This window comes from Stegostoma tigrinum, chromosome 6, assembly GCF_030684315.1.
Source record: "Stegostoma tigrinum isolate sSteTig4 chromosome 6, sSteTig4.hap1, whole genome shotgun sequence".
In the NCBI taxonomy this organism is placed as follows: domain Eukaryota; kingdom Metazoa; phylum Chordata; class Chondrichthyes; order Orectolobiformes; family Stegostomatidae; genus Stegostoma; species Stegostoma tigrinum.
In genome coordinates, this window is record NC_081359.1 from 98,678,440 (window position 1) to 98,700,878 (window position 22,439).

At 42.4% G+C, this 22,439-nt stretch overlaps 1 protein-coding gene across 3 annotated transcripts in view; it reads right to left on the reverse strand.

Moving 5' to 3' along the window:
• ppp2r3b (protein phosphatase 2, regulatory subunit B'', beta) overlaps positions 1-4,580 on the reverse strand; it is a 160,995-nt gene extending 156,415 nt beyond the window's left edge. For all 3 annotated transcript variants that reach the window (XM_048533211.2, XM_048533210.2, XM_059646792.1), the window contains exon 1: positions 4,514-4,580. The gene's annotated coding sequence lies outside the window, so the exon portion shown is untranslated. The remainder of the gene's footprint in view (positions 1-4,513) is intronic.
• Between the last annotated feature and the right edge of the window lie 17,859 nt (positions 4,581-22,439).

Here is a 22,439-nt window from a genome sequence, read left to right on the forward strand (position 1 = left end):
GCGGTGGGGGAAGGGGAGATTTTGAAGCTGGTGAAGTCAACATTGATACCATTGAGCTGCAGGGTTCCCAAGCGGAATATGAGTTGCTGTTCCTGCAACCTTCGGGTGGCATCATTGTGGCAGTGTAGGAGGCCCATGATGGCCATGTCATCTAAAGAATGGGAGGGGGAGTTGAAATGGTTCACGACTGGGAGGTGCAGTTGTTTATTGCGAACTGAGCGGAGGTGTTCTGCAAAGCGGTCCCCAAGCTTCTGCTTGGTTTCCCCAATGTAGAGGGAGCCACACCAGGTACAATGGATACAGTATACAACATTGGCAGATGTGCAGGTGAATCTCTGCTTAATATGGAAAGTCATCTTGGGGCCTGGGATAGGGATGAGGGAGGAGGTGTGGGGGCAAGTGTAGCATTTCCTGCAGTTGCAGGGTAAGGTGCCAGGTGTGGTGGGGCTGGAGGGCAGTGTGGAGCGAACAAGGGAGTCACGGCGAGAGTGGTCTCTCCAGAAAGCAGACAAGGGTGGGGATAGAAAAATATCTTGGGTGGTGGGGTCGGATTGTAGATGGCGGAAGATGATGCGTTGTATCTGGAGGTTGGTGGGGTGGTGTGAGAGAACGAGAGGGATCCTCTTTGGGCGGTTGTGGCGGGGGGGGGGTGTGAGGGATGTGTTGTGAGAAATGCGGGAGACGCGGTTAAGGGCGTTCTCGACCACTGTGGAGGGCGGGGGGGTGGGAGAGTTGTGGTCCTTGAAGAACTTGGACATCTGGGATGTGCGGGAGTGGAATGCTTCATCGTGGGAGCAGATGCAGCGGAGGCGGAGGAATTGGGAATCGGGGATGGAATTTTTGCAGGAGGGTGGGTGGGAGGAGGTGTATTCTAGGTAGCTGTGGGAGTCGGTGGGCTTGAAATGAACATCAGTTAAAAGCTGGTTGCCTGAGATGGAGACTGAGGGGTCCAGGAAGGTGAGCGATGTGCTGGAGATGGCCCAGGTGAACTGAAGGTTAGGGTGGAAGGTGTTGGTGAAGTGGATGAACTGTTCAAGCTCCTCTGGGGGAGCAAGAGGTGGCGCCGATACAGTCATCAATGTAACGTGGTCCCGCTATCACTGATACCATTTCAATCTTATAGATGTGTGAGGCGTAATTCTGAGCTATGAACAGGTTCCAAAATAATTTTCAAATATGACTCCAATTAGCAAAACAAAACACTTTGTACAGTGGGTAAAGTAAACTTGAAAACAAATGTAGATTTTCTAGATTACTGCTAACTACACAATCTAAATTGGAAGTTTGGAGAAGTTGGAAACTACTTTTTAAAACATCAGAGCATCCATCTGTGCACTTAAATCACAATTAATATGATGAAAGGACTGGATGCAAATCACATGTCTCACCTCATTCATGAGACAAAAAAACTAAACGTCAACAGTGCTATGAAGTAGCAATAACCTGCTGACTGTTATTCAATTAAGATTTGAAACATAGATTACAGTTCTGGTCACAGCATTATAAGAAGGATGTGGAAGCTTTGGAAAGGGTGCAGAGGAGATTTACAAGGATGTTGCCTGGTATGGAGGGAGGGTCTTGAGGCTGTTTTCATTAGAGAGAAGAAGGTTGAGAGGTGACTTAATTGAGACATGTAAGATAATCAGAGGGTTAGATGGGGTGGATAGGGAGAGCCTTTTTCCTAGGATGGTGACGGCGAGCACAAGGGAGCATAGCTTTAAATTGAGGGGTGAAAGATATAGGACAGGTGTCAGAGGTAGTTTCTTTACTCAGAGAGTAGTAAGGGAATGGAACGCTTTGCCTGCAACGGCAGTAGATTCGCCAACTTTAAGTACATTTAAGTCATCATTGGATAAGCATATGGACGTACATGAAATAGTGTAGGTTAGACGGGCTTCAGATCGGTATGACAGGTCAGCACAACATCGAGGGCCGAAGGGCCTGTACTGTGCTGTAATGTTCTATGTTCTTAAATAAACTTGACGTCCTCAAGAGATAAAGGAAGAGTAACTTCCCATAACTTTAAGACAGCATTTAACTGAAGTATCTTGTACTCATTAGAGTTTAGAAAAATGCAAGATGGCCTCACTGAAATGCAAGATTCTTGACAGGCTTGACAGGGTAGTTGTGGAGAGGTTGTTTCCCCTTGTGGGAAGAGTCCAGACCAGAAGATATAATCTGAGAAAGGGGTCACCCATTTTGGGCAGCAGTAAGGAGTATCTTTTCCCACTTCTCAAAGATTGGGCAATCTGTGAAATTCTTTACTTCAGAGGGCAGTCAGGGCTGGGTTGTTAAGTATATCCGGGGCTGGGTCATTAAATACATTCAAAGCTGAGATAGGCAGTTTTTTTAAACAGCAAGGACATCCTGTGTTATGGGGGAAAGGTAGGAAAGTGGAACACACGGCTATTTGATCAAGTATGAGCCCATCAAATGGCACAGAAGACTCAATAGCCTGAATATCCTATTTCTGCTCTCATGAGTGCAATTCTAACAAGGAGCTCAACACCATCCAGAACCAAGTGGTCTTCGTAGTAAGCACCCATCCACCACCCTCAACTTTTACTTCTTATGCAAGTGGCATATAATATATACCATATACAAGCTGCAGCACAGGAACTCTCCTAACACCTTTCAATCCCACGAAATCTGCTGTTAGTTGATCTAGCAAACAGAAACAGAATCCACTATGAGCCTACAAAATGGCTCAAGGGATTGAATGGCCTACTCCTGCTCCTATTAATGATTTTATCATCTATAAGAAGGGCAGCAGATGTACAGGAAAATCCTTGGAATTAAATCACTGGCCCTCAACTGCCTCCCTAATAGCTACATTGATGGACGGGCACGTATACAAGAGGCTGCCAGGGAAGAGGAGGAAATGGGTACAATAACATTTAGAAGGATATGTATATGAATAGGAAGGAATGAGGGGGAGAGAGATGATGGGAACTGCAGATGCTGAAGAATCGGAGACAATGAAGTGTGGAGCTGGATGAACACAGAAGGCCAAGCAGCATCTTAGGAGCACAAAAGCTGGCATTTCGGGCCTAGACCTTTCATCAGAGAACAAAAAGTGAGGGAAATATGGGCCAAATGCTGGCAAATGGAACTAGGTCAGATTGTGATTTCTGGTCAGCATGGGTTGGACTAAACAATCTGTTTCCAAGCTGTATACCTCTGCATCTGCTTTGTGGTCCACCTAGAGCAATGGGACTGCAGCAGTTCAAGAAAATGGCTTGTCACCTCGTTGTAAAGGGCAATAAATGATGGTCAATAAATGCTAGACCATCCAGTAGTGCCCACATCTCATAAAGGAGTTATATTATAAAGGCTCTTTACAATTTCAAATTGGTGGATTCACCCAAATATCAATTATATCAACATTACATCAAGACATAATTTTACAAAAACCAACAGTTACACTTTTATGCAAAACACATACACGGCAACCAAAACAAAATAAAATCTTCAACATGGATATGCAAGGCAGTCGTTTTAAAATCATGAGGTACAAGTAAACCCTCAACTAATTCAGGGCAAAATAAGATGGAAATTCATGGACTAGGCACAGTATAGAGGGACGGGGGGGTAGTTTTTTTTGTAAAGTCAAAAAGCTATAGAAATCATCCCTAAAATCAGAGTCTTGCTTCAAATAAAATACTTGATTTGCTAAAAACGACTTCCTTCATCCTATAAAAATCCCTTTTTAAAAGAATGCTGCCAGGGTTCTTGTGGTGCAATGGCAGTGTCCCTATCTCTGCACAAGGAGGCTGGGGTTCAAGACCACAAAGTGTGGAGCTGGATGAACACAACAGGCCAAGCACCATCTCAGGAGCACAAAAGCTGACGTTTCAGGCCTAGACCCTTCATCAGAGAGGGGGATGGGGAGAGGGAACTGGAATAAATAGGGAGAGAGGGGGAGGCAGACCAAAGATGGAGAGAAAACAAGATAGGTGGAGAGGAGAGTATAGGTGGGGAGGTAGGGAGGGGATAGGTCAAGGAGGTGGGATGAGGCTAGTAGGTAGGAAATGGAGGTGCGGCTTGAGGTGGGAGGAAGGGATAGGTGAGAGGAAGAACTGGTTAGGGAGGCAGAGACAGGCTGGACTGGTTTTGGGATGCAGTGGGTGGAGGGGACGAACTGGGCTGGTTTTGGGATGCAGTGGGGGAAGGGGAGATTTTGAAGCTTGTGAAGCCCACGTTGATACCACTGGGCTGCAGCGTTCCCAAGCGAAATATGAGTTGCTGTCATAACAGTTCTGAAGAGGTGGATTAGAAAACAAAACGTAAAATCAACATGGTTCTGACTGAAGTGCAAACATGATACGAAAGGGAGGAGGCGTAGAAAAGGGGGCTGGCCTATGTGGGGGAACTGAAGCCTGGCGTTTGGTTGCCATGCCATCCAGCCCTCAGCTGCTACTGCAGGCCGCTCTGTGGAATGGCACACGGCAACGGGAATAGGAGGGTACTCTAATGTAACTCAACACCGAGAGCTACGGCACATTCACCTTACCTGTTGCTCTCGCCTTCCTACCCCAAAGGCCTGTCAGCCAGCTTCTCACGCCTCTTGTTTCCCCCCGCCCCCGCTTCAGCCCCTCCCACCCCCAGACCGCACAACGGGTCTCGCGTGAACAGCGCCTCCGCCCCGCTACCCCCTTCCAAATCGCGCGCGCCTCGGTCACCCCGGCAACGCGAGGATCTCCCGCCTTTGCAGAAATGATACACGCCTTGTTGTGGCACGTGGCAAGAGCCCGGGACATTCAGGGTGCCACCTTGCTCCAGGTTATCAGCACGTCTTCCATGAAGGGGGCTCTTTTTTATTGCCATGTCTTCCAATCTCGCTGCATGTGCACATATCACACAATTTCAGGACTTGCACCGTTTCTGGACCTTCTTGAGTGGTTCGGTTAAGTCTGTTGGTTGGATGGTCGGAGATAACAAAGTGTATGAAGCTGGATGAACACAGCCGGCCGAGCAGCATCAGAGGAGCAGGAAAGCTGACGTTTCGGGTCTGGCCCCTTCTTCAGAATTGGGGGAGGGGAAGGGGAAGAAATAAATAGGGAGGGGTGGGAGGCGGATTGATGGATAAAGGAGAAGATAGGTGGAGAGGAGACAGAAGTCAAAAGGCAGGGATGGATCCAGTAAAGGTGAGTGTAGGTGGGAAGTTAGGGAGAAAATTGGTCAGTCCAGTGAGGACAGACATCAAGGGGGCGGGATGAGGTTAGTAGGTAGGAAATGGAGGTGGGGCTTGAGGTGGGAGGAGGGGATAGGTGGGAAGAAGGACAGGTTAGAGAGGCGGGGACAAGGCTGGACTGGTTTTGGGATGCGGTGGGGGGGTGAGATTTTGAAGCTTGTGAAGTCCACATTGATACCATTGGATGGTTGATTTGTTATGCAGAGCCTAGACTCAACAACCTGCATCACCTCAGATCGCTGTCCTCAACATTTCACCTGTAATGAGAGAGTAGCCCTGATGGCTGTTGTGGACCAGGAGGTCTGGGTTTAAGCCCCACCTGACCCAGAGGTGTGTCATAACATCTCTGAACAGGTTGTTACAAAATATCTGAGAAAGCAGCCCTAAGGTAGCACTGTGTGGAGCTGGAGGAATACAGCAGGCCAGGAAGCATCAGAAGAGCAGGACAGTTGACATCACAACCCTTCTTCAGAAATCTGCTCCTCTGATGCTGCCTGGCCTACTGTGTTCCTCCAGCTCCATACTGTGTTATCTCTGACTCCAGCATTGCAGTTATTACTAGCTCTGAGTGAGAAAGCAGCCCTGTTATCTGGTAGAACTGTGATGACTCTATTTTAGTCTCTAATTAATTTTCTTTCCAAATGCTTAACTCAAGCCTTTTAAGAATCATTCTTTCAAGAATTTCTAAATCATTTTCATCAAATCAGTGATTGCCTGCAACTCAGGAGGCACTCATTCCATGAGACCATAAGCTGTAGAAGCAGAATTAGGTCATTCAGCCCATTAAGTTTGTTTTACCATTCTATGAGATCTTGGCTGATCTGATAATCTTCAACTCCATTCCAGAGAGTGGTGAGCCAATGGAATTCACTGCCACAGAAAACTGCTGAGGCCAAACATTGAATGTGTTCATGAAGAAGATAGTTCTTAGGGCTAAAGGAATCAAATATTATGAGGTGAATGTGGGAAAAGTGTATTGAGCTGAATGATCAGCCATGATTATTTTTAATTGCGGGCAGAATCGAATTTGGCCTATTGAGTCTGCTCCGTCATTCAATGACATCATGGTTGATCTATAATCCTCAATTCTACGTTCCTGCCTTTTCTCTATCTCCCTTGATTCCCTTAGTTTACAAAGTCTGTCTGCTCCAACCTTGGACGTACTTAATGACCCAACTTTGCTAGCCCTCTATGGTAAAGTATTCCACAGATTCATCACCCTATAACGGAAGAAATTCCTCCTTCGTCAAAAATGTGAAAGGAAGAATTCTATATCATTCATGTTCTATATTACAAAATCTGCGTTGCTATATGCATGGTTTATGTTGGCCATCTGAGATGCCTTGGGCAGATTCACTGCCATCAACTCTTTTTATTGCTAATAGTCTACACTTAGTGATTCCACATGGAGAAGACTATTCATTTAAAGCCTTCAGGAGAAGAGAGGCTCTGTCTTGTTGAACAGAATAATTTTAATACATAGTCCTTAATGACTGTTTATATTACTGATGTAATGTGGCACCCTCCTGTGAGACATACATGAGTGTAAGCAGTGTCAGAGATAATGGGAACTGCAGATGCTGGAGAATTCCAAGATAATAAAATGTGAGGCTGGATGAACACAGCAGGCCAAGCAGCATCTCAGGAGCACATGCTGCTTGGCCTGCTGTGCTCATCCAGCCTCACATTTTATTATCTTGGAATAAGCTCTGATGAAGGGTCTAGGCCCGAAACGTCAGCTTTTGTGCTCCTGAGATGCTGCTTGGCCTGCTGTGTTCATCCAGCCTCACATTTTATTATCTTGAGTGTAAGCAGTGTTTCTTCTGAACTGCATGACTGACACATTGATATACATGTTTGGACATTGCAGCTGCGCACAAACTTCAGAGGGCAAAAATCAAGAGGTGTAGCATGTAAGTACACATTAATATTAGCTCACAAGTTAGAAACTGGTTAGCTTGCCACAAGGAGTGGTTCCTTACAGATGATTTTAATCAACCTGTTCAGAACATACCATGACAACCTCTGGAGTAGGTGGGCCTTGATCCCAGGCCTTTTAGCCCAGAGGTAAGGACCTGCCCCTTGTATCTTTTTACCAACTGATTGTAAGATCATCCATAACTATGTGAAGAAAAAAAAACACTTGTAAAGACAAGTGTAGTTTTCATAGAAACCCTACAGTGTGGAAACAGGCCCTTCAGCCCAACAAGTCCACACCGAACCTCATTGCATCTCACCCAGACCCATAATCTACACATCCCTGAACACTGCAGGCAATTTAGCATGGTCAATCCACCTAGCCTGCACATCTTTGGACTGTGGGAGGAAACTGGAGCACCTGGAGAAAACCCACGCAGACACGGGGAGAACGTGCAAACTCCATGCAGACAGTCACCTGAGGGTGGAATCAAATTCAGGGCCCCGGCACTCTGAAGCAGCCACCAATCAGATATAGGGGTTATTATAATAGAAAACAGAGATGGCAGATCAATTAAATAATTATTTTCATTCTGTATTCACAAAGGATAACCCAAAAAATGTCCTTGAACTGTTGGGAAAGACAGTGTAGTGAGACAGAGGAACTGAAGGAAATCAGATGGGAAAATCAGGGTAAATTGATGGGATTGAAAACTGATAAATCTGTAGGGTCCAATAATCTACATCCCAGATTATGTAAGGAAATGACCATAGAAATAGTGGGTGCGTTGGTGATCATCTTTCCAGATTTTGTAGACTTTGGAGGGTAACTAATGTAACCAAACAGTTTTTAAAAGGAGGTAGAAATAAAACAGGGATAGACCAGTTAGCCTGATGTGATTGTAGGGAAATGTCTAAGGCACATTATAAAAGATTTATTAGAAGAGCATTTGGAAAACAGTGACAGAATTGAACAGAGTCAGCATGGATTTATGTAAGGAAAATCATACGTGACAAATCTATTCGAAATTTTCGTGGATGTAACAAGTACTGTTGTAAGGAGTGCCAGGGATTTGTTTTGCTTGGACTTTTAGAAGGCTTTTGATAAGGTCCCACATAAGACGTTACCATGCAAAATTAAAGCGCATGGGATTAGGGGTAATGTACTGACGTAGATTGAGAACTGGTTGGCAAACAAGAAACAAAGAATAGGAATAAAAAGTTTGTATTCCAAATGGCAGCTAGTGACTATTGGTACCACAGGGATCACCGCTTGGACCCTAACTATTCACAATATATGTTAATGATTTAAACGAGGGAGCTAAATGTGACATCTCCAAGTTTGCAGATGAGACAAAGCTGGGTGGGAGGGTGAGCTGCAAGAAGAGTGCAGAGATGCTTCAATGTGATTTGAACAATTTGAGTGAGTGAGTGTATGGCAGATAAAGTTTAACTGGATAAATGAGAGGTTATCCACTTTAGTGGTACTGGATTGGATGATCAGTCCTGATCATGTTGAATGGCAGAGCTGGCTCAAAGGGTTGAAAGGCTTTCTCTTGCTACAATTTTCTATGTTTGCACATTATGGATGATGTGTTTGAATCTGTATCTGGGGCATTTCAGTTATGCCAAATTACCATGGGGATATGGTGCAAGGGACGTTCCCTTTTGGACTCAGTTATCTGTGTGTTATTCTCTCCACAAAAATGCAAAAAGTGTACACGTGGTCAGATGAGGGTGATTAGAAATAGCTACATCCAGTAACAAAGATGTATCAGAAGTAAGGATGTTTTCTGATTTTGGTGTTGGACAGTTTTAAGCAAGCCCATGCTTGTGCTGGGGTGACCCAGTTGTGAGATTCTTAAAGAGAGAATTCAGGTGGAATTCTACTGTAATGGAACCACCAACAGTAGATGACATCAGTAAGGAAAAGCACTGAGCAGGGCAGATCAAGTAGCTGTGCTGGGGTCTCCAATGGTCACAGTGAAAGAGGGCAGCTGGGGCAGTCAAACAGACCACCCTTTGTAGAAAAGGGTGGCCTTGGATAAGGCAGTATTGATGGAAAGAAGGTGCAAACAAAGGATTCCTGAAATCAATGTAAACTACAGGCATCATTTCAGGCTTCAATTTGCATCCACAGGCATAGCACGTGCAAGTAGAGTCATACAGGAAGCAGATCCTTTGGTCCAACTAGTCCATGCCAACCAAGTTTGCCAAACTAAACTAGTTCCACTTGCCTGTATTTGGCCCATATTCCTCTAAACAAAGAACAAAGAAAATTATGACACAGGAACAGGCCCTTTGGCCCTCCAAGCCTGCGCCAATCCAGATCCTCTGTCTAAACCTGTCACTTATTTTCCAAGGATCTGTCGCCCTCTGCTCCCTGCCCATTCATGTACCTGTCTAGATACATCTTAAATGACGCTATCATGCCCGCCTCTACCACCTCCACTGGCAACACATTCCAGGCACCCACCACCCTCTGTGTAAAGAACTTTCCACACATGTCTCCCTTAAACTTTTCCCCTCTCACCTTGAAATTGTGACCTGAGTCCCCCACTTTGGGAAAACCTTCTTGCTATCCACCCTGCCTATACCTCTCATGATTTTGTAGGGTTAGGGTTAAGATTACGGTTAGGGTTAGGGTCAATCAGGTCACCCCTCAACCTCCATCTTTCTAATGAAAATAATCCTAATCTAATCCTAATCCTACTCAACCTTTCTTCATAGCTAACACCCTCCATACCAGGCAACATCCTGGTGCACCTTCTCTGCACCCTCTCCAAAGTATCCACATCCTTTTAGTAATGTGGCAACCAGAACTATACACAGTATTCTAAATGTGGTCAAACCAAAGTCCTATACAACTGTAACATGACCTGCCAACTCTTGCACTCAGTACCCTGTCCGATGAATGAAAGCATGTCGTATGCCTTCTTGACCACTCTATCGACCTGCATTGCCACCCTCAGGGTACAATGGACCTGAACACCCTGATCTCTCTGCGCATCAATTTTTCCTAGGGCTTTTCCATTTACCAAATAGTTTGCTCTTGAATTGGATCTTCCAAAATGCATCACCGCGCATTTGCCTGGATTGAGCTCCATTTGCGATTTCTGCGCCCAGCTCTCCAATCTATGTATATCCACTAAATTCTCCGACAGTCCCCTTCACTATCTGCTGCTTGACCAATCTTAGTGCCATCTGCAAACTTGCTAATCAGACCATCTGTACCTTCCCCCAGATCATTAATGTAATTCACAAACAACAGTGATCCCAACACGGATCCCTGGTCACAGTTCTCCATTTTGAGAAACTCCCTTCCACTACAACTCTCTGTCTCTTGTTGCCCATCCAGTTCTCTATCCATCTAGCTAGTACACCCTGGACCCCATGCGACTTCACTTTCTCCATCAGCCTACCATGGGGAACCTTATCAAAAGCCTTACTGAAGTCCATGTATATGACATCCACAACCCTTCCCTCATCTATCAACTTTGTTTCTTTCTCAAATAATTCTATCAAGTTGGTAGCTTTCTACCTTTCTTATTCATGTACTTATCCAAATGTCTTTTAAATGCTGCATCTAGTATCTCCTCTGGCAGTTCATTCCACATATGAATCACCATCTGTGTGCAAAAGTGGATCCTCAGGTCCCTTTTAAATCTTTCTCCTCTCACCTTAAAAATAGTTTTGAACTCCCCTACCTCAGGGAAAATACTGTTTGCTGTTCAGCTTATCTATGGCTTCATGATTTTACAAATCTCTTTAAAATCCCCCCTCAAACTCTTATGTTCCAGTGGAAAATAGTCCTGGCCAATCCAGCCACTCATTATAACTCAAGCCCGACAAGTATTTGAATAATTTCTTGTTTAACCTTAATTCCCTTCATGTTTAGTAATCTGTTGCCAGGGGAGTAAGGATACCTGCTTCATGATGTATGTTTTCCATTCATGTGTTTAAATCTCATGTTACACTAGAGGGTAGACCCCCAGTAAACCTCATACCCTGGATGATAACAAGTACTCTGAAAGGAATTGCAGTAAATTCCCAAAAGCAACAGCTTAGCTTTGTAATCTCACAAGTAGCGAAAAAGACTTCAAGATCCCAGAAAATATAAGAAATCTCTTGGATAGAATTATAAACAAAGCGGGAGGTGATCTGTTAAGATTTTTTGGGTTAGTAAAAAATTTACAAAGTATTTATGCTGTCAAATTAATTGTACTTGATTTGTTTAATTCTTCTGCAGTAATTATGTTTATTTGAAATGTAAAACAATCATGTAATAACTGGAACTTTGGAATTTTAAAGTTAATTGTCTTTCTCAGGACCTGAGTAATTTTATTCATGCCCAAATTTATCTATTCATTAATGAAATATATATTTGAGTAAAAGAAGATTCTTACAAATGAAAAGAGAAGTACTATACAGACCTAAATTTAACTCTTTTTATGTTTACTTACTCTGTGCATCAAGTTATTGGAACTCACGGTCTATCAGTGACAATGTAAGAAAGACAGAAATCAGAAATATGAATGATATCCAGAGCAACTTTTCAACAATTTTCATATCTCGCATCGCCCCTGCTAGTTTTATTTCGACAAAGCTTCTAACGGTTTTTAAAAATTCGTTCATTAAATGTGGCTGGGCCAGCATTTATTGTCCATTCTTAGTTGACCTTGAAAAAATCTTGGTAAGCTGCCTTTTTGAACCACACTAGTCCATGTAGTGGTGTACATTATGGTTTTCTGCTAGATTTTTTCATTAGCTCTTTGCTGTTGTTTGATGGCGGTTGGAAAAGGACATAGATTGAGGTCAGCGTGGTGGCGATAGAGGTCCCCCAGCATCTGCAGCTGCGGTGAGAGCAGGAAGCCTGAGATCTCCCAGCACCTGCGGCAACTTTGAGCACCAGGGAGAGTGAGAATGTGAGCCTAACACAGAGGAGATCGAACCCTTATGGGAAGTGATAGCCCAGTATGGCTAAACACTCAAGAAGGACCACAATGCTGAACTTTTAACTTTATTTGATTGTTTTCTACATTTTATATTAAGAAGGATGTTAATGTTGAATTTTTAACTTTATTCGCTTATTTTTCTACTTATATCTAAGAGCTTATATCTATGTATCTTTGTACCTAAGTTGGTGCCGGGAATGGCGACATTGTACACTTTTCACTGTACTCCTGTATCTCTGTACTTGAGTAAACATGACAATGACATCTGATTCTAGTTCTAATTCTAATAATTCAGTAGATGTAGGCGGTCTGTTATTTTGAGGTCAAGTCGAAAACATGAATCACCAGCTACCTGGGTTGACTGGAGACAACACCCCTAGATGTCACACAATTTTATTTCTTTAGTTTAATTCCTTGCTGCCTGCCACCCAAAACTTGATCCATAATCTCTGGGCTCTGAATTCCACCTTCCCTAAATTCCTGGGGTTTATCTGATTTTTGGCCTCAGTGAGTTTCTCAAGCTTAATATAATTCTGTCTTTCCTGTTGTTAAAAATACTCGTACTTTTATCAAATATTATTCTGATGGTTTAAGCTCTGAGTATAAGGTAATTGAAGAACCTTCTGTATTTAAAGTTGCACCATGTATTTAGATCTAAGTAGATGCCAACTGTTCAGAAAGATCAAATTACCACTGATATTTAACATTTCTGAATGAGTAGAGGATGTATATCCAAATGTGAACAGTTGTTCATTCAGATGTAAATACCATGCCGATATTTTTGGATCTCTATGTGATATGTACAGTATTTTAATAATTACAAGGATGAAGTCTTCAGTGTGTTTATAGTAAATGGTCTTTTGTTGACTGACCTCCATAAAGCTGCCTTAAAAATACTTTAAAAGAGGGTGCACGCTATTTTTCCTCAAAGGGTTGTAAATCTGTGGAATTCTCGACCAAATTGGACAGTTCAGGCTGCATCATTAAGTGTATTCAAGGCTAAAATGGATGGGCAGATTTTTAATCAGTAAGGGAATCAAGGAGAATGGGGGAAAGACAGGAAAATGGAGTTGAAGATTATTAGTGGAGCAAAACATTCTGAGGAAGGGAAAATTCACCCGAAACATTAACTCCAATTTCTCTCCACAGATGCTGCCAGACGTTTTGAGGTCTTCCAGCAATTTCTCTTTTTATTTTTGAAGGTTATGTGTCATTGAATGGCAGAGTGGACCCAGTGGGTTGAATGGGTCATTTCTGCTCCTACGTCTTATGATCTTATCCTGGGGTTCCCTGAACTGTAGGTCATGAGCCAAAATTTTGGAGACCCAACTCTGAGGTAGCAATGAATGCCTTGTAACTCTGACCGAGTGAAAAATGTGGCATGACCCCCACAAATTGTTGAATCTTTTTAAAAGTGGGCACAGCCTATGCAGCTGAACATTCAGGCCTGAAAGACTTGCGGAAAATTCCTTTGGAGAGTTTGGTGCTCTTTTCACTTAAAAACTGTGCAGCTGAACCATTTTTTTCATGTGCCCAACCTCTCTGGCCGATCATCCTGCTCTCACATGTCTCCCCATTGCTGTTAATGCCTTCACAGCTCTGTAGTTACAAATATATACATGGGATTAGAAAGAGAACATTTTGGGAAGTGCTTATCTGACCCATATACGATAATGTAAGAAAAATTGGCAGATTTGACTTCTCTGCTGTCAGCTTGGCTGTTATAAAAATAAAGTGTCATTATTAAACAGCAGAAGTGACAAGCAGTAAATCTGCATCAAATAAAACACCTGCTTCAAAGCACAAGCTTACCCAAGAATGCAAAGAGTCCAATGTATGCTCGATTCAGGAATGCACCTCATTGCTATTCCAAAAGAATGGCAGATTAACTAAGAATCTCGTATCAGTAAATTTTCCATAGCAATTGTTTAACAGAATCTGCTATAGATCTATGCATGGTAAACTAATTAGCAAAGTTAGGTCGCATGGGATTCAGGGTGAGATTTTCAATTGGATACAAAATTGGCTTAAGAGCAGGAGACTGTAATGGTGGAGGGTTGCTTTTTGGATTGGAGTCACATTACTGGTGGTGTTCCACAGGGATCGGTTCTTGTCCTCTTTTATTTGTCATTTATATAAATGATTTGGATGAAAATATAGAAGGTACAGTTAGTAAGTTTGTGGATGACACCAAAATTGGTGGCATACTAGAGAGTGAAGAAGGTTTCCTAAGATTATGAAGGGATCTTGATTAAATGAGTAACTGAGCTGAAAAATAGCAGATGGAGTTCAATCTGGATAAATGCAAATTATTGCAGTTTTGTACAATAAGGGTAGGTCTTATACAATTAATGGTACGGCCCTGGCAGTGTTGTAGAACAGAGGGATCTAGGAGTGCAAATACATAATTCTTTGAAGTTTGCGTCAAATATAAGCAAGATGGTTTAAAAAGGCACGTGGCACACTTGCCTTCGTTGCTCAGTGTTTTGAGTATAGAAATTTGGAAGTCATGCTGAGGTTACACAGGCTATTAGTGAGGCCTCCTCTGGAGTACTGTGTCCAGTTCTGGTCGCCCAGTTACAGGAAGAATATTATCAAGCTGGAGAGGGTTCAGGAGAAAATTACCAGGATGTTGCTGGGTATGGAAGTTTGAGTTACAAGGACTATGAATAGGCTGGGACTTTTTTCATCAGATCGTAGGAGGTTGAGAGGTCACCGATAGACGTTTATAAAATAATGAGAGGTATAGAGTTAATGGTGATTAACTTTTCCCTAGGATGGGGGATTTCAAGACTAGGGAGAACTCTTTTAAGATGAGAGGAGAGAGATTTAAAAAAGACATGAGCGTCAACATTTTTACACAGAGGGTGGTTTGTGTGTGGAATGTACTTCCTGAGGAAGTGGTGGATGTGGGTACAATTGCAACATTTAAAAGACGTTTGGATTGATACATGAACAGAAGACGTTTGGAGGGACATGGGCCAGAAGCAAGCAGGTGGGACTAGTTTAGTCTGGGATTATGTTCAGCATAGATTGGTTGAACGAAGGGTTCGTTTCTGTGCTGTATGAATCTATGACTGACTTTATGTATACAATGTTGAAAGTAACATTCTGAACAATGGAAGATTCTAGTGGTTGTTTCATGGTGAAAAATGGAAAATGTATGTATTAATGTATGAATACCTCACTCAGCTTTGTTTTCTTATCCCATAAAGGGTTGACTGTAGTCCAAAACTTGATAAAAGCTCTATCTATAGCAGAAGATGTGATATAGAATTAAGCCTTACAGGTTAGCAGAATTCCAATGGAAGCTGATTTAGCTGACTTCAGCCAAGGTAGTTTCTCTAGAGTTGATAAAAGAATTGGACAAGAGCCTCAGCAGCTGATGGACTGGGAGAAAAGCAGAGGCAACCAAATATTTATTAGTGGAAATAGCTGCCCTGTTTGTGATGGAGTGGATATCACAAAAAGAGACAAAACATCATTCATTGAAATTAAGGCAAAGTACTGCAGATGCTGGAAACCTATACTGAAAACATAAAATGCTGGAAATGTTTAGAGGGTCTGACTGCATCTGTGGCAAAGAAACAGAGTTAATAGATAGAGACTTTTGTTGGTGGTATGGATCTCACGTGCCAGCTGGAAAACAGGCAAGAGACCCATGCTGCATGCTCTGGGCAAGGCCTACCAGGTCTTCTGCCAGCCAAACAGTTCCAAACACATCAACAAACTCTCCTCCACCCGCCAGGAGCTGCAGACAAACTGGAGGTTGAAAGCTTCTACCTTCAGCAGTGCCTCGGAGAAGGCTTTGGGTACTGTCAGAAAGATAACCCTAGAATCCAAATATCCAGGAGCAAAGGAGAAGGCATTCCAGGGCTTTATCATCTAGTAGGGGTCTGGCAGGCATGGTTGATATCAAATTGAACTGGGGAATAGGTGATGGTTATGTGGTTAACAAAGTGTGGAGCTGGATAAACACAGCAGGCCAAGCAGCATCTTAGGAGCACAAAAGCTGACGTTTCGGGCCTAGACCCTTCATCTTTTTCTTCTGATGGAGGGTCTAGGCCTGAAACGTCAGCTTTTGTGCTCCTAAGATGCTGCTTGGCCTGCTGTGTTCATTCAGCTCCACACTTTGTTATCTCAGATTCTCCAGCATCTGCAGTTTCCATTATCTCTGACGGTTATGTGGTTGATGTTTTGTGATGTGTAAACTAAATGCAGACTGTAAATATTGAATGCCTTGACCACTGTTTAACCAGCATCCAGCTTTTGGTCTTTAATGGGTTAGGGGGTGGTCAGCAGCAAGAATATGGGTTGGCTTTCAAAGGACAGCCCCAGCCGTATGTCAATGCCTTTGATCAGGCACTGAGTGCCCTTGGCCAAGGATACCATCCCACCCTGCAGCTGATAACTATCTGTTACCCTTTTTACTTCCAGGAGTTGCTGCTGGGTTAATCATAGCTGCAATAAACTGACACCATTAGTAGTCTTTTAAGGCCCTCAACTGCCATCAGTTTGACAACAGAATTTCCTGCCTGAATGTAATTATGATGGAGGTGGGTAGATGACTGGAATCAGGCATGGCATCACTCCACCCAATGAAATGCCCTTCTCACCTCCTACCTCACCACCTCTAAGAACACAAGATTCTGCCTCATGTTTCGGAGGCTAGCAGGCATATTGAGCACTTCCTATATTTCCTGTCCTAATAGTGTTATCTGAATTCTGCCACTTGTCTGAACTATTATTCAACATATTATGAACCTGCCATAGAAACAGACAGAAAAATATTGGAGAGGGAATCACGATTAAAAATCAATTAAATCAATGAGCCGGGGAGGGAGTCCATCAAATAATGTCTTTATGCTGCCTTTAGTCATTATTCTTCTTTCAGGTCAGGAGGTGAAGTTGAAGGACGACGTAAATAAACAACAATAGACAATCTTTTAAAATAATCACTTACCCACAAGTCATTTCGATTTTAGCTGTGACTTCTGGACACCTTTCTTGTATAGGCCTGCCCTCCGACAGGTGTCAGCAGGGTCTGAATTGATAACACTGCTTTTTATTCAGTCTATGGGGTGGCCATCATTGGCTGGAACAGTATTTATTGCCCGTCCCTAGTTGCCCTTGAGAAGGAGGTGGTGAGCTGCCTTCTTGGATCACTACAGTCCATGTGCTGTAGGTAACCCCACAATGCCATTAGGGAGGGAATTCCAAGATTTTAATCCATAGACACTTAAAGAAAAGGGACATATTTCCAAGTCAGGATGGTCAGTGACTTGGAGGGGAATTTGCAGGTGATGGTATTCATATTTATCATTTTTGCCTCTAAGTCAAAAGGTTGTGGGCTCAAGCGCAACTCCAGAAACTTGACTGCACTATTGATTGAAACTTTATATCAAGGCCCCGTCCCCTCTCTTAAATTTAAAGATCCAATGGCCTTCTTTTCATCTCCATGAGCATCAAATAAAACATGGATTATGTGGTGACTGTTAAGTTTAATTTTGTGGGACCTTGCTGTGCTGTGTGATTTCCACATTGCAGCTACTGTCTGCTAATGATGGAGTGAGTGAATGTTTATGGGTTGGGCAGTCTGCCAATCAAGGGGGCTGTTTTGACCTGTATTGTGTCAAGTTTCTTTAGTGTTGTTTGAACTGAATGCATCTAGTTAAGTACATAAGGTTGTAAGCATCTGAAATGGTTAGCGATAAGGTGGTGGCATAACAGCAGCCACTGGACTAATAATCCAGAATTCTAGGGGCTTGAGCCCTGCCATGGTAATTGGGGTTATTGAATTCAATTTGAAAATCTGGAATTAAGAAAGAGCCAGCAGCTATGTAACCACTGTTGATAGCAAAAACCTTCTAGTTCACCAATGTGCTTGATGGAAGGAAATCTTACATCCTTACTTAATCTGGTTCCATGTGACTTCAGACCTGTAGCAACATCGTTGACACTTAACAATTTGGAATGTGGAAATAAATGTTAGCACATCCAGCAATGCACACATTCTTAAGAAGGAATAAAGCAAACTATTCTACCTTATTAAATCTCTTTCTGTAAGTAGCTACTTGTTTTCTTGCTTTTTTGTGACTGTGTCCTACTTTGGCATATTTTATGTAAGTAGCCAATTATGTTACAGATAAAGCATTCCTTTTGAATAGGTGGACTCTGTGCCCTTGCGGTTTCCTTTCTTCAAATCCTGACCAGGACCTTCAGTATCAAGTGCCTGTCTGACTCACTGTAATGGTTGATGGTGGTTTCACTGGTAATGTAATTTCTGAGGGTGAATGAAGTGTCCAAGCAAATCAACAAGTTGAAATAATGAGTTTACATTCTTCAGCACAGGTTTATTGGCAGATTGAGGATAAAAATTTGCCGATTGAAGATGTGGTGCTTACAACTGCATGGAGGCTAACAGTGAGAAGTGTGGCTGGAGATCCAGAATCTATATCAAAGAGAAATTGCCTGATTCAGTGGTTCTGGCCACTGCAAAATAGAATTTGCTTATCTCAATATTACAGAGGTCCTCCACAAGGGAAATCTAACTAATAAAATATTCTCCAGCTGCAAGGGTTTTTCAGCCTTCATAATGTCAAGAAAATGGTCAAAGTCAATAGTCTTTAGCTCAAGTCCAAGGAGAACACATCCTGGGAGAATATTGAAATCTCCATGCAACTTACAGTTGTAAAGTCAGAAACTTGGATGAGATGGGTCAGTGGCAAATATAATTGTTAACACAAATGTATAATAATAATAATGATGACGAGAAATAAAACCTTGGTGGAGGTGGCGGGAGGGGGGAGATATTACGTAGGGACATAATTGCCTGAGGGCGTTTATACTGAGAAGTGTCTGAAACACCACCCACTATGATCAGCTCATAAAGACTTGGGAAAACAGCTTAGGTCTTGAAGACGTAGGACCTATCATCCAACGTCCTCACAGTCTATAATATTATTGGTGTCACTTGCACATCATTGCTGAAATGCAACAAATGATATTATGTTTAAGACAAGAGAATCTTCTTTTTAGGCTAACAAGTGTATTTCTCATTCACACAGGAACAATGGGCTCTGTAATAACACTTATGTGGTATGATTTTTACGTGCCACGTAAGATTATAAGAAATAGGTGTAGGACTATGCCATTGTGCCCACTGACCCTCTTTTATCACTCGATTAAAACGTGGCTAACCAGATTGTGTTCTTAACTCCACCTGGCTGTGGGGTCGTGATGGTGTGAAAGTAATCTAAAAGTAAGGTTACTTTAGTAGCAATCCAGCCGATCCCGACTAATGTTCTGGAGCATGGCTTTGAATCCTTGGCTTAGCTGCCCTCTGGACAATTAGGGATGGGCAATAAATGCTGGCTCAGCCAACGACACCCCAATCCCTTGCATGAATGAAAGAAATTCCACTTGTCACACTTGACCCTTGATTTCCCAGTTGACCAAATGTCTGTTTAGTTTTGCCTTGAATATATATAAAAATAGAAAATTGTGCAGAAGCAGGTAATTCAGTCCCTTGAACCTCCTCCACCATTCATTATTATCGTGGCTAATCATCAAACTCAATAGTCGATAGAAACCTAGAATATATACGATGACACAGTCTCCACTGCTCTCGGTGGAATAGAATTTCAAAGGCTAACCATCCTATGTGACAAGCGATTCCTCCACATCACCATTTTACATGAGAGACTCTTATTTTTAAATATCCTAACTCCCTGTTCCCCTGTGAAAGAAAATATTACCTCAACATCTACTCTGTCAGGCTCCCCTCAGATCATTATATTATGCAATAAAATCAACTCTCATTCTTAGAATGAGCATAGGTCCTCATAAAGCAGGCACTTCATCCTAGGAGTCCACCTAGTGAACATTCTTTGAACTGCTTCCATTGCAATCATATCCTTCTTTAAGCAATGAAACTCAAACTGCACACAATATTTGAAGTCTGGTCTCACCAATGCACTTTAAAGTTGAAGCATGACTTGCCTACTATTCTGAGGTTGATGCCTGGTAGTTGTACGCTTAATTCTTATTACAGTTTTTTGCAGCTAATTGATTCAACTGGGTGGATAGATAAGACATGTCAGAGAACAGTTAAGAGTCAATTACATTGCTGTGCGAATCAGAGCAATATTCCTTCCTGCAAAGGCAACCAAATGGAGCATTTTATAACAATCTGGTGGTTTCAACATCACAATTACTGATACTTGTATATTTTTTGCTTCAACAAAACATTAAAATTAATTGGCTGTAAAATTCATGGAATATCCTGAAGTTGTAAAAGCCATCATGGCTCAGTGGTTAGCATTGCTGCTTCTCAGCGCCAAGTACCCACGTTCAATCCCAGCCTTGGGCAACTATCTGTGTGGAATTTGCACATTCTCCCCCTGCCTGTGTGGGTTTTTCTCTGGTTTCCAACCACAGCCCAATGATGTGCAGGTTGGGTGGATTGTCCATAGTGCCTCAGGTGGGATGCCCTCCGGGGGGCCAATGTGGACTTGATAGGCCGAATGACCTGCTTCCTTACTGCTGAGATTCTACAAATGCATATCCTTTCTTTCTTTCTTTTGGCTTGGCTACTCGAACGTGAGTTCTTCCTCTGTACCAAGTTTTGAAATTTTCCATAATGTGGGGGGATTTCCAGGTGCTGTGAACACATGGTAGAGGTGAGTGCATTAAACAGGGTAATTCCAGTGCATGTGGCCTAGGTGACAAATAATTATTGAAACTGTGCTGCAGAAAAGATCAAAATCATGGGAATTGAGATTGTTGGAGGTAAAGAAGATGTGGGCATTCTGAACGTGGGTCCCAATCTGAAATGTCAACTTTCCTACTCCTCTGATGCTGCCTGGCCTGCTGTGTTCCTCCAGCTCCACATTGTATTAACTCTGGGCATTGGAAGTGTTGGCTTTATAGTGTTAGGAATAGGTATAAAGGTAGAAAGTGATTGGTGTTGAATGAAGCATGAGGATGAAATGAGATCATTTATTGTTGGAGGGCATATAGGACCAGAAACTCAGGTCACAACACCAGTGTTGTGTAGGCCTAGTTAATGCCTAGGGAGTCTAACAAAATCAATTGTGTGGAAGCAGAATTTGCTGTGGTAACCAACAATGGCTGAAAAAAATAAACATTTTGCCAAAACTTTTCACCATGTGCTCAACAGGACAGTTTACCAGAAATACCAACGTAAAGGGAAAACAAACTTTTATACTGTACGAGAGGAAAGTGCTAATTGGCTGGCAGGTGGAATCTGATTGATAGTGGCATTGTCATGGAGAATTGATTGGATAGATGATGACGGACAGTTTACTGCCAAGCCTTTTTAAACTCTAAACCAGATAAATTCACTTTGATGTGTCATGTATTGCACTAAGAAATTAACCAGAGAATGTCTGCCGCCTATACTTACTGAATTGAAACAGGCAAAGTGTTATTTCTGTCAGCAAGGAACACAGCCTTTTCTATTAATATATGTAGCTTCCAGCACTCAATGTGATCTCTGCTAAACCTTGGCTTCAACTGCTGTATCCTGGCTGCACCCCAAATTCCGTGAGAGTGTGATAGACCTGTCATCTGTCTGTCTCAGCCTTAAATATATTCAATAATGGGCATCCAAAACACTCTGGGGTGGAGGATTCCAAATTTCCCTTCATCACAGATCCAACAATCAGTGTGTGAAACTGGACTCTGTCTCCTAGATGTTTCTGGCAGGGGTATCTACACTTTCTAGTACATTCATAATCTTGAATATCTTAAGAGATCACCTCCCAAGCTTCCAAACTCTAGAGAATATAAACTAAATTTATTCAGGCTTTCATTAGAAAACCCTTTAATTTACAGACTGAATTAGTGAATATTTTTCTAGTGTCTAAAGCCAATAGATCCTTCCATCAAAATAGAGACCACAATTGTACAATTTCACGTATTTTCTATCAAGAAATCAAGGGAAGTGGGAAGTGGGGAAGAAATTGTTGATGAAGTTCAAGATCAACTACGATCATATTGAATAACAGATCAGGTTCAATGGGCTGTATGGTATTCTCCTGTTTCTACTTATTATGTTGTTGTGACAACTCCACTTCTTCAGACAGCTCTGTGCACACCCAATCTTAGAAGACTGACTAGCAGATCAGACTAGATAGGCTGAATGGTTTAATTCTGCTCCCCTATCCATTGTCTTATGTGCTAATGCACTGTAGCAACATTTCTTTATTCCTGTACTCTAGTCCCCTTGTGATATATGAGTTGCTTGTTGTCCCTGCATGTTAACTCCTTTTGTGTTCCTTTTATGAGTCTACCCAAAACACTCTGAACATCAATATTTACAAATCCCAAGATTTAAAAAAAATCCTACT